Here is a 9458-nt window from a genome sequence, read left to right on the forward strand (position 1 = left end):
TTAGAGCGTTAATTCAGAGAATGTGTCCTGCCATGTCTCTGGGCTCTGATTCCTACCAAGTAACCAACTTTGACTTTCTATAATGCTTCCCCACAGCAAATGCTAGCATAATGATCTGCTTGGTTATTATGAGTTTTATTAAGTTTATTCATGGGCATGATGTTTAACATACTATTTTTTAAAGTATGTTTAGAGTTATTCAAACCTGAGAAATTGAAACTGAATCTATCAATGAAGTAGAAATTGTGGCTTAAAAACTGATGACCAGGGCTTCCCTGGTGGCGCAGTGGTTGAGAGTCCTCCTGCCGATGCAGGGGACATGGGTTCATGCCCCGGTCCGGAAAGATCCCACATTATGTGGAGCGGCTGGGCCTGTAAGACATGGCCGCTGAGCCTGTGCGTCTGGAGCCTGTGCTCTGCAACAGGAGAAGCCACAGCAGCGAGAGGCCCGTGTACCACAAAAAACAAAACAAAACAAAACAAAAACAAAAACTAATGACCCATATTAACAAATTTAGAAGCATAGAAATCAGACAAAATACATTCTCAGACAACAATGAAATTAGAGTAAAATTAATAAGAATGTAATTAGAAATTAATAAAAATTAAACAAAATCCATGGATTTTTAGAAACCCATAGGTCAAAAAGAAGTCACAAGAGAAACTAAAAAAAAATTTTGAACTGTATGAAAATAAAAATACATCTTATCAAAACTTGTAGAATATAGTGAAAGCAGAGCAGAGAGGGAGATTTATAGCATTAAATAGGTATACTAGAAGAAGAGAAATATCTATAATCAATAACCTTAGCTTCTGTTTTAGGAACCTAGAGAAAGAAGAGCAATTTAACTAATCAGTAGGAAAGGAATATAAATAAGAACAAAAATTGAAAACAGGAAAGCAATACAGAAAAATCATCTGTTTTTTTGAAATTTTAAGAAAAAAATTTAAAAAAACCTCTTCCCAGGCTAACAAAAAACAAAAGAGGAAACAACAGATATTATCAATATCAGAAATGAAAGAGGGGCCATTACTATGGTTTCTATGGGCACTAAAAGACTAAGAAAGAAATACGAGAAAATTTATGTCCACAAATTTTCTAACCTAAATGAAACGGACTGACTTCTTAAAAGACAAAAGTTATCAGTACTTACTCAAGAAAATAAATAGGTAACCTGAAAATCCCTAAATCTATTAAGGAAATTATATCAGCCTTCAAAAAAAAAAAAAAAAAAAGCACCCATGCCCAGATGGTTTTACTGGTGAGATCTGCTACATATTTAAAAAGAAAATAATACCAATTCTCCACAATCCTTTCCAGAAAATAGAAGAAGAAGGAGCCCTTCCCACCTCATTCTATGATGTCTTCATTACCCTAATCAGGTAATTATCACTATCCTAATACCAAAACCAAACAAAGACATTACAACATAGGAAAACTATGGACCAGTATCTTTCATGAACATAGGTACAGAAGTCTCAACAATACATTAGCAAATAAAGTAAAATATTTTTTTAAAAAATAATTATACATCATAACCAAGTGGGATTTATCCTAGGTACGCAAGGCTGATTCAACATCAAAAAATCAATCACTGACATCAAGAGGATGTGTTGGTAAAATCATATAATCATATCAACTGATGCAGAAAAATATTTAACAAAATCTAACACCATTCATGACAAAAACACTCATTAAACTAGGATTAGAAGGGATCTTACTCACTTAATAGAAAAATTACACAAAGCTTACAGTTAAAATCATATTTACTGGTGAGAGACTAGATGCTTCCCCTGGAGATCAGAATAAGGCAAGGATGTCCTCTCATCACTCCTATTCAACATCACAACCAGAAGTTCTAGCTAGTGCAATAAGACAAGAAAAAGAAATAAACAGTACATAAATAAGAAAGGAAGAAATAAAACTATTTTTACTTGCAGATGACAGGATCATCTATGTATATAAATTTCAAAGAATCTAAAAACAAACAAAAAACCAAAAACTCCTAGAGCTGATAAGTGAGGATAGCAAGGTCTTGGGATACAAAGTGAATATATAAAAGTCAATTTATTTCCTACATACAAACAATGAATAATCAGATATGAATTTTTTTTAAATACCAAAACAAAAATAGAAGTATTCAGCTAAAAAAATATGCACAGGATCTATATATGGAGAATGACAAAACACAATGAAAAACATCAACAAAGATCTAAAAAAGTGGAGAGATATTACCTGTTCATGAATTGAAAGATTCAGTAATGTTAGCATTTCAAATCTACCCAATGTGATTTAGAGATTCTGGACAATCCCAATCAAGAATCAAAATCCTAGCAAACTGTTTTGTATATATTGACAAACTGCTTCTGAAGTTCATATGAAGAGGCAAGAGACCTATAATAGTCGACACAATTCTGAAGAAGTAAAGCAAAGTTAGAGGACTCACAGTATCTGATCTAAAGCTTAATATAATGCTATAGTGTTCATGAGAGCATGATACTTGTGAAAGGAATAGATAACATAGATCAATGGGAAGAATAGAGAGCCCAGAAATAAACCCATACAAATATAGTCAACTAATTTTTTTGACAATGATGCAAAGGAAATCCATTGGTTCAAGGATAATTTTTTCAACAGATGGTATGAGAATAATTGGCTGTCCATATGAAAAAAGATAAATAAGGAAATAAGGAAATAAAGAAAAAAGAATAGATAAATCTCTCCTAAATAATTATGTGATACTCCACTTCTCAATGAGGTGGATCATAACTCTCCACTCCTTTAGTGTATACCATTCATAGTGATTTTCTCCCAAAGAGGGCAGCATGGAAAGAGGGGAAAACTAATAACTTTACAGTAGAGAAATCTAATGAGTCATGTTGACAGTAGATACCCTTGATAAGATGTGGTGAGAAGGGCACTCTTTCTCTGTTGTCTTCCTGCCCAAAACCTGTAATTCCAGTTTAACCACAAGAAAAACATTAGGCAAATCCTAATTGAGAAGCATTCTTTAAAACACCTGACCAGTACTCCTCAAACTTGTAAGGTCATTAAACAGAGGAAAATCTGCTTTATGAGAAAAAATGTCACAGCCTGGTATAAAAAGGACTTTAGGTAAAAAAATTTTAAATTCTGGTAAAGCATAATTTCAGTTAATTATAATGTATCAATATTGATTCATTAATTGTGACAAATTTATCATGATAAGGTAAGATGTGACTCATAGGGAAAACTGGGTATGGGGTTCATAGGAACTCTCTCTCATCTTTTCAATTTTCTATAAATTACTGTTCTAAATATCAAAAGGAAATTGTGATGAAGACTCACTTCTTTCAAGCAAATGATTAAATTATTTTTGCTTTTACCTTAGCCAATCTTATGAAGTACTCAATTTATTTTTCTCTACACTGAACAAATAAACAAGTGAATAATTGAATAAATAAATGCTTTAAAAGAAAATTTGAATTTTGAAAAAAATTAACTGATGACTATAACCTTTACCATGGTGACCCAACCAAGATATTGTTCATGAGGGGGCCTTCCTGAACAAGCAGCTAGTTCTCTAAACAATACATTTAGCACACAAATAAAAAAGTAAGTTGTAGTTTCTTATTTCCACCCAGAAAATCTGGCATAAAACCTTTTCAATAGATTCTATTTTTATTATAATAAAAAGTTGATGCCAAACACCCTATCTTTATTAACAAAAAATCTCAATTACTATATTAAGAATATAAAAAGAAAAGAGAAATGCTATAGACAAATAAAAAAGCATTATTGCAATGGATCTAGTGTTTTTTTGTCCCATTACTCCTTTTCAGGAATAACTTGAAGTACAATCAGGAACTCAAGTGGAAGTGAGAAATTTTCATCATCTTGTTCTGGTCATTGAAAATCTCCCAGTGGCTAATAACTCAGAAAATGCATTCATTCATTCAACACAGTTTCCTGATCATGCATTATAACACAGGTACTGTAGCTTGATCTTGGTATTAAGAAATGGAGCCCAACAAATGTTCTCAAAGAGTTCCTGAGTATTCACTGATATGCTACAATATTTGCAGAAAAGGAGACCAAACCCAGGTCCAAAGAAAACAAGGAGCTAGGAGGATGAGGGAGTCTTTGGCCATCAGGGAACCAAGAAAGCGGTGAGAATAGAAGAGAAGCCTTAGACTGTATTATGTCACTCCTAATTCATGCAGTGCTGAGTTCCTCTTTAGCAATAACTCCTGTGCGTGTGTGACCACTACTCTTCCCAGGAACTGGTCTGGCTTTTCCTCTCCTGGTCTAGGTTATAATGGTAATGTGCACAGTCCTTTAAAGGAGTTTCTGGTTCTCACACAACAGTGATGATCAAATAGATACATTTCCTTTTTAAATTATGTTGTATTTTTTCTACATGTATATCTTCTGGATGAAAAACGTAAATCTGTTCAAAATGCTATCTGGGGCTTCCCTGGTGGCTTAAGAATCCGCCTGCTATTGCAGGGGACATGGGTTCGAGCCCTGGTCTGGGAAGATCTCACATGCTGTGGAGCAACTAAGCCCATGTGCCACAACTACTGAGCTCACGTGCCACAACTACTAAAGCCCGTGTGCCTAGAGCCCATGCTCCACAACAAGAGCAGCCACCACAATGAGAAGCCTGCGCACTGCAACAAAGAGTAGCCCCTGCTCTCCACAACTAGAGAAAGGCCACACACAGCAACAAAGACCCAACACAGCCAAAAATAAAAATAAATAAAATAAATAAATTTATTAAAAAAAAAAAAACGCTATCTGATGGATTGTTTGCCAATAGTGAATTTGTTAAATAAAAATGTTCTTACAGGTTATACGTACAATTTTTTTTATAAGTTTATACCCTCTGATACAAAGGTTTTACTTGGAAAAAAACTATCCTCTGGAGTCAAACGTAAACATTTAAAATATCCGGAAGATTTGATAATAGTAAAAATGTTTTTTAAAAAAACTGAATTTGCAACTTGAAGAGAATAGTTAATTATATTATCATGCTAAATCAGGAAATCTTCAAATATCTTGTTTTCAAAGAATATGTAAGACACGATGATATTTCAAGACATGATGTTAAAATTCAACACCCATTTATGATAAAAACCCTCCAGAAGGGGCTTCCCTGGTGGCACAGAGGTTGAGAGTCCTCCTGCCAATGCAGGGGACACGGGTTCATGCCCCGGTCCAGGAAGATCCCATATACCGCGGAGCACCTAGGCCCCTGAGGCTGTGCATACGGAGCCTGTGCTCTGCAACAGGAGAGGCCTGCGTACTGCAAAAAAAAAAAAAAAAAAAAACCTCCAGAAAGTAGGCATAGAGGGAACTTTCCTCAACATAATAAAGGCCATATATGAAAAACCCCCAGCCAACATCATCCTCAATGGTGAAAAACTGAAACCATTTCCACTAAGATCAGGAACAAGACAAGGTTGCCCACTCTCACCACTATTATTCAACATAGTTTTGGAAGTTGTAGCCACAGCAATCAGAGAAGAAAAATAAATAAAGGGAATCCAAATCAGAAAAGAAGAAGTAAAGCTGTCACTGTTTGCAGATGACATGATACTCTACATAGAGACTCCTAAAGATGCTACCAGAAAACTACTAGAGCTAACCAATAAATCTGGTAAAGTTGCAGGTTACAAAATTAATGCACAGAAATCTCTGGCATTCCTATACACTAATGATGAAAAATCTGAAAGTGAAATTAAGAAAACACTCCCATTTACCATCGCAACAAAAATAAAATATCTAGGAATAAACCAACCTAAGGAGACAAAAGACCTGTATGCAGAAAATTATAAGACACTGATGAAAGAAATTAAAGATGATACAAACAGAGAGAGAGATATACCATGTTCTTGGATTGGAAGAATCAACATTTTGAAAATGACTATACTAACCAAAGCAATCTACAGATTCAGTGCAATCCCTATCAAACTACCACTGGCATTTTTCACAGAACTAGAACAAAAAACTTCACAATTTGTATGGAAATACAAAAGATCCCGAATACCAGAGCAATCTTGAGAATGAACAATGGAGCTGGAGGAATCAGGCTCCCTGACTTCAGATTATACTACAAAGCTACAGTAATCAAGACAGTATGGTACTGGCAAAAAAAAAAAGAAATATAGATCAATGGAACAGGATAGAAAGCCCAGAGATAAACCCACACACATATGGTCACCTTATCTTTCATAAAGGAGGCAAGAATATACAGTGGAGAAAAGACAGCTTCTTCAGTAAGTGGTGCTGGGAAAACTGGACAGGTACATGTAAAAGTATGAAATTAGAACACTCCCTAACACTATACACAAAAATAAACTCAAAATGTATTAAAGACCTAAATGTAAGGCCAGACACTATCAAACTCTTAGAAGAAAACATAGGCAGAACACTCTGTGACATAAATCACAGCAAGATCCTTTTTGACCCACCTCCTAGAGAAATGGAAATAAAAACAAAAATAAACAAATGGGACCTAATGAAACTTAAAAGCTTTTTCACAACAAAGGAAACCATAAACAAGACCAAAAGACAACCCTCAGAATGGGAGAAAATATTTGCAAATGAAGCAACTGACAAAGGATTAATCTCCAAAATTTACAAGCAGCTCATGCAGCTCAATGACAAAAAAACAAACAACCCAATCCAAAAATGGGCAGAAGACCTAAATAGACATTTCTCCAAAGAAGATATACAGATTGCCAACAAACACATGAAAGAATGCTCAACATCATTAATCATTAGAGAAATGCAAATCAAAACTACAATGAGATATCATCTCACACCAGTCAGAATGGCCATCATCAAAAAATCTAGAAACAATAAATGCTGGAGAGGGTGTGGAGAAAAGGGAACACTCTTGCACTGCTGGTGGGAATGTGTTTGTAGTAGGTGGATGAACCTAGAGTCTGTCATACAGAGTGAAGTAAGTCAGAAAGAGAAAAGCAAATACCGTATGCTAATGCATATATATGGAATCTAAGGAAAAAAAAGAAGTTCATGAAGACCTTAGGGGCAAGACAGGAATAAAGACACAGACCTACTAGAGAATGGATTTGAGGATATGGGGAGGGGGAAGGGTAAGCTGTGACAAAGTGAGAAAGTGGCATGGACATATATACACTACCAAACGTAAAATAGATAGCTAGTGGGAAGCAGCTGCATAGCACAGGGAGATCAGCTCGGTGGTTTGTGACCGCCTAGAGGGGTGGGATAGGGAGGGTAGGAGGGAGGGAGACGCAAGAGGGAAGAGATATGGGAACATATGTATATATATAACTGATTCAATTTGTTATAAAGCAGAAACTAGCATGCCATTGTAAAGCAATTATACTCCAATAAAGATGTTAAAAAAAACATGATGTTAAATGGAAGTAGAGGAACCATGGCTACTTTGATTTCACACACACACACAATATATATATAGCAGAAAGAATGTACCAATAACTGATCAAAATGAAATGTGAAAAATTTTAGTTCATATTTTCATAGTGATCTTATATTTTCTAAACCTTTTCTCATGAAGAGGAACAGCCTTAAATTTCCCCCATAATAAGAATTTTACATACACCTAAAAAATCATATTTATTGTGTTTTTAAAAATCACATTTACTCAAAAGAAATTATTAAAAATTACGACTTTCTTATGTACTTGCTATTGACAAAAATTGTTTAGTCAAACCACAATAGAGAGACTGATGTTTGGGGAAAATACCATTTTCTTTTTTAAAAATATGAAAAAAAAATATATATATATATGATTCCTGTTCCATTTCATGGTTAGGGTCGATTATGAAGACCAAATATGGTGAACTAGTCAGTCCTTTGGAAAATTAAAACAGTTAATTTATTATATTATAAACAGTTAATTTATTATGTTACTATTATTATATACTCTCTGTAAGTGGATACTCTAATTCATTTCTCCATGTGGTTTTAACCAATCAGACTTACATATTTATCATGCATTTTGATTAAATTACTCACCTCACTTTGATTGATTCCAATACATTTTGCTTTACAGGTATCCCCGGCTTTTTGAAAGTTTGCTTTACACCACTTCTGGTTTACGAAAGACCTTCATTAATATCTATTTTCGCTAACCAAAAGAAACTCGAAGAGGAATTTAGCTTTTACCAAGAAAAAGACAAAAAGCACCAATAGTGTTCAGTATGTATTTGCAGTGAACCATTATAGAGACTTCATGCATCCCAAGCAGTGAGAGTAGCACCGCCAAGCTCCTTCCCCAGGAACAACACTCAGCATCTCAACATCAAGCCACCATAGCTTTGCATTGTGTCTGCAAACATCTGTGCTTTAATCTCGATTTATTTTATGCATCCATTAGCAAGTTGTGTCCTAAGGTAATTGTTTCTTTGCCTTACACCATTTCTGATTACGAAAGATTTTATAGGAACACTCTAATTTCAAAACCTGTATTCATAGGAAAGATTAAAAGTTATCCTGTTTCTGTTTTTGATTAGTTTTTTTGCAGGTAGGAGCAGACTTTAATGAATGGAATGGAAATAAAAGGATGGGCATGATCTTTCTTCACAAGTCTTCAGCCCTGACAAAATCGCTTTGGAAAACACGTTTCACTGTGTCACCACCCTTCCTCCTTTTGCCTCATACCCTGGCCAATGTTCACACACTTTCTTTGATCTGCTCTTTTGAGCATATCTGAAGTGAAATGTTATTTAGAAGAAAAAACTAATGAGAGGCTATTTGGCAGTGAAAACAATTTCCAGGGCTTGGGAACTTCACCTAAAAGCCAAGACTCTTGTTAATCAGGAGTCCTTAGGGCAGCAGACTCAGGCTTAGACTCTCTCTGCAGCACTGGCCTTAATGTCTACCAGACACAGCTCACTGAACACAGTTGGCCAGACTGTCACATCAGGGTAAATAATAGAACTGGTAATTATTTTTTTCAACCTACATCATCATACAAAGGACACTCATTAATAAATATTTCTGTTCTTCCAGAATATACCTTCACATGGGCATTTATTTCATCTGTCAAGGGCTGGATTATCTCCATTTTCCAATTAAAATGTTTGAACTGACACAACTTGGAGGTGATGAGCAGTAGGACTCATACCCAGGTTTGTCTGACCCCCAAAGCCTTTTAATCTTTCCTATGTACCTGAGCTTCCTACTTGAAGCCATCTTCTGTGTAGGGGGGAACGGTAATTGGTGACCATCTCCAATTCTCAACACTTAAGCAGGCTCTATCCACAGGGGAGGAGAAAAAACATAACTCAGGTGCTGGGTGAGGGACAAGGAGAAGGATGTGGTACAGTTGGAGGCATCCATAGGGTCAAACTGCATTGGGAAGTCTAGAGGTAAGATGTGGCTTTCATTATGTATGTTGCAGAATCCAAAAGATTTCTCCAATCATGTCTGGAAAAATGAGAGTTTCAGGAGCTGTATCTTA

Source organism: Lipotes vexillifer, unplaced genomic scaffold (genome assembly GCF_000442215.2).
Source record: "Lipotes vexillifer unplaced genomic scaffold, Lipotes_vexillifer_v1.1 scaffold1641, whole genome shotgun sequence".
NCBI classification, from domain to species: domain Eukaryota; kingdom Metazoa; phylum Chordata; class Mammalia; order Artiodactyla; family Lipotidae; genus Lipotes; species Lipotes vexillifer.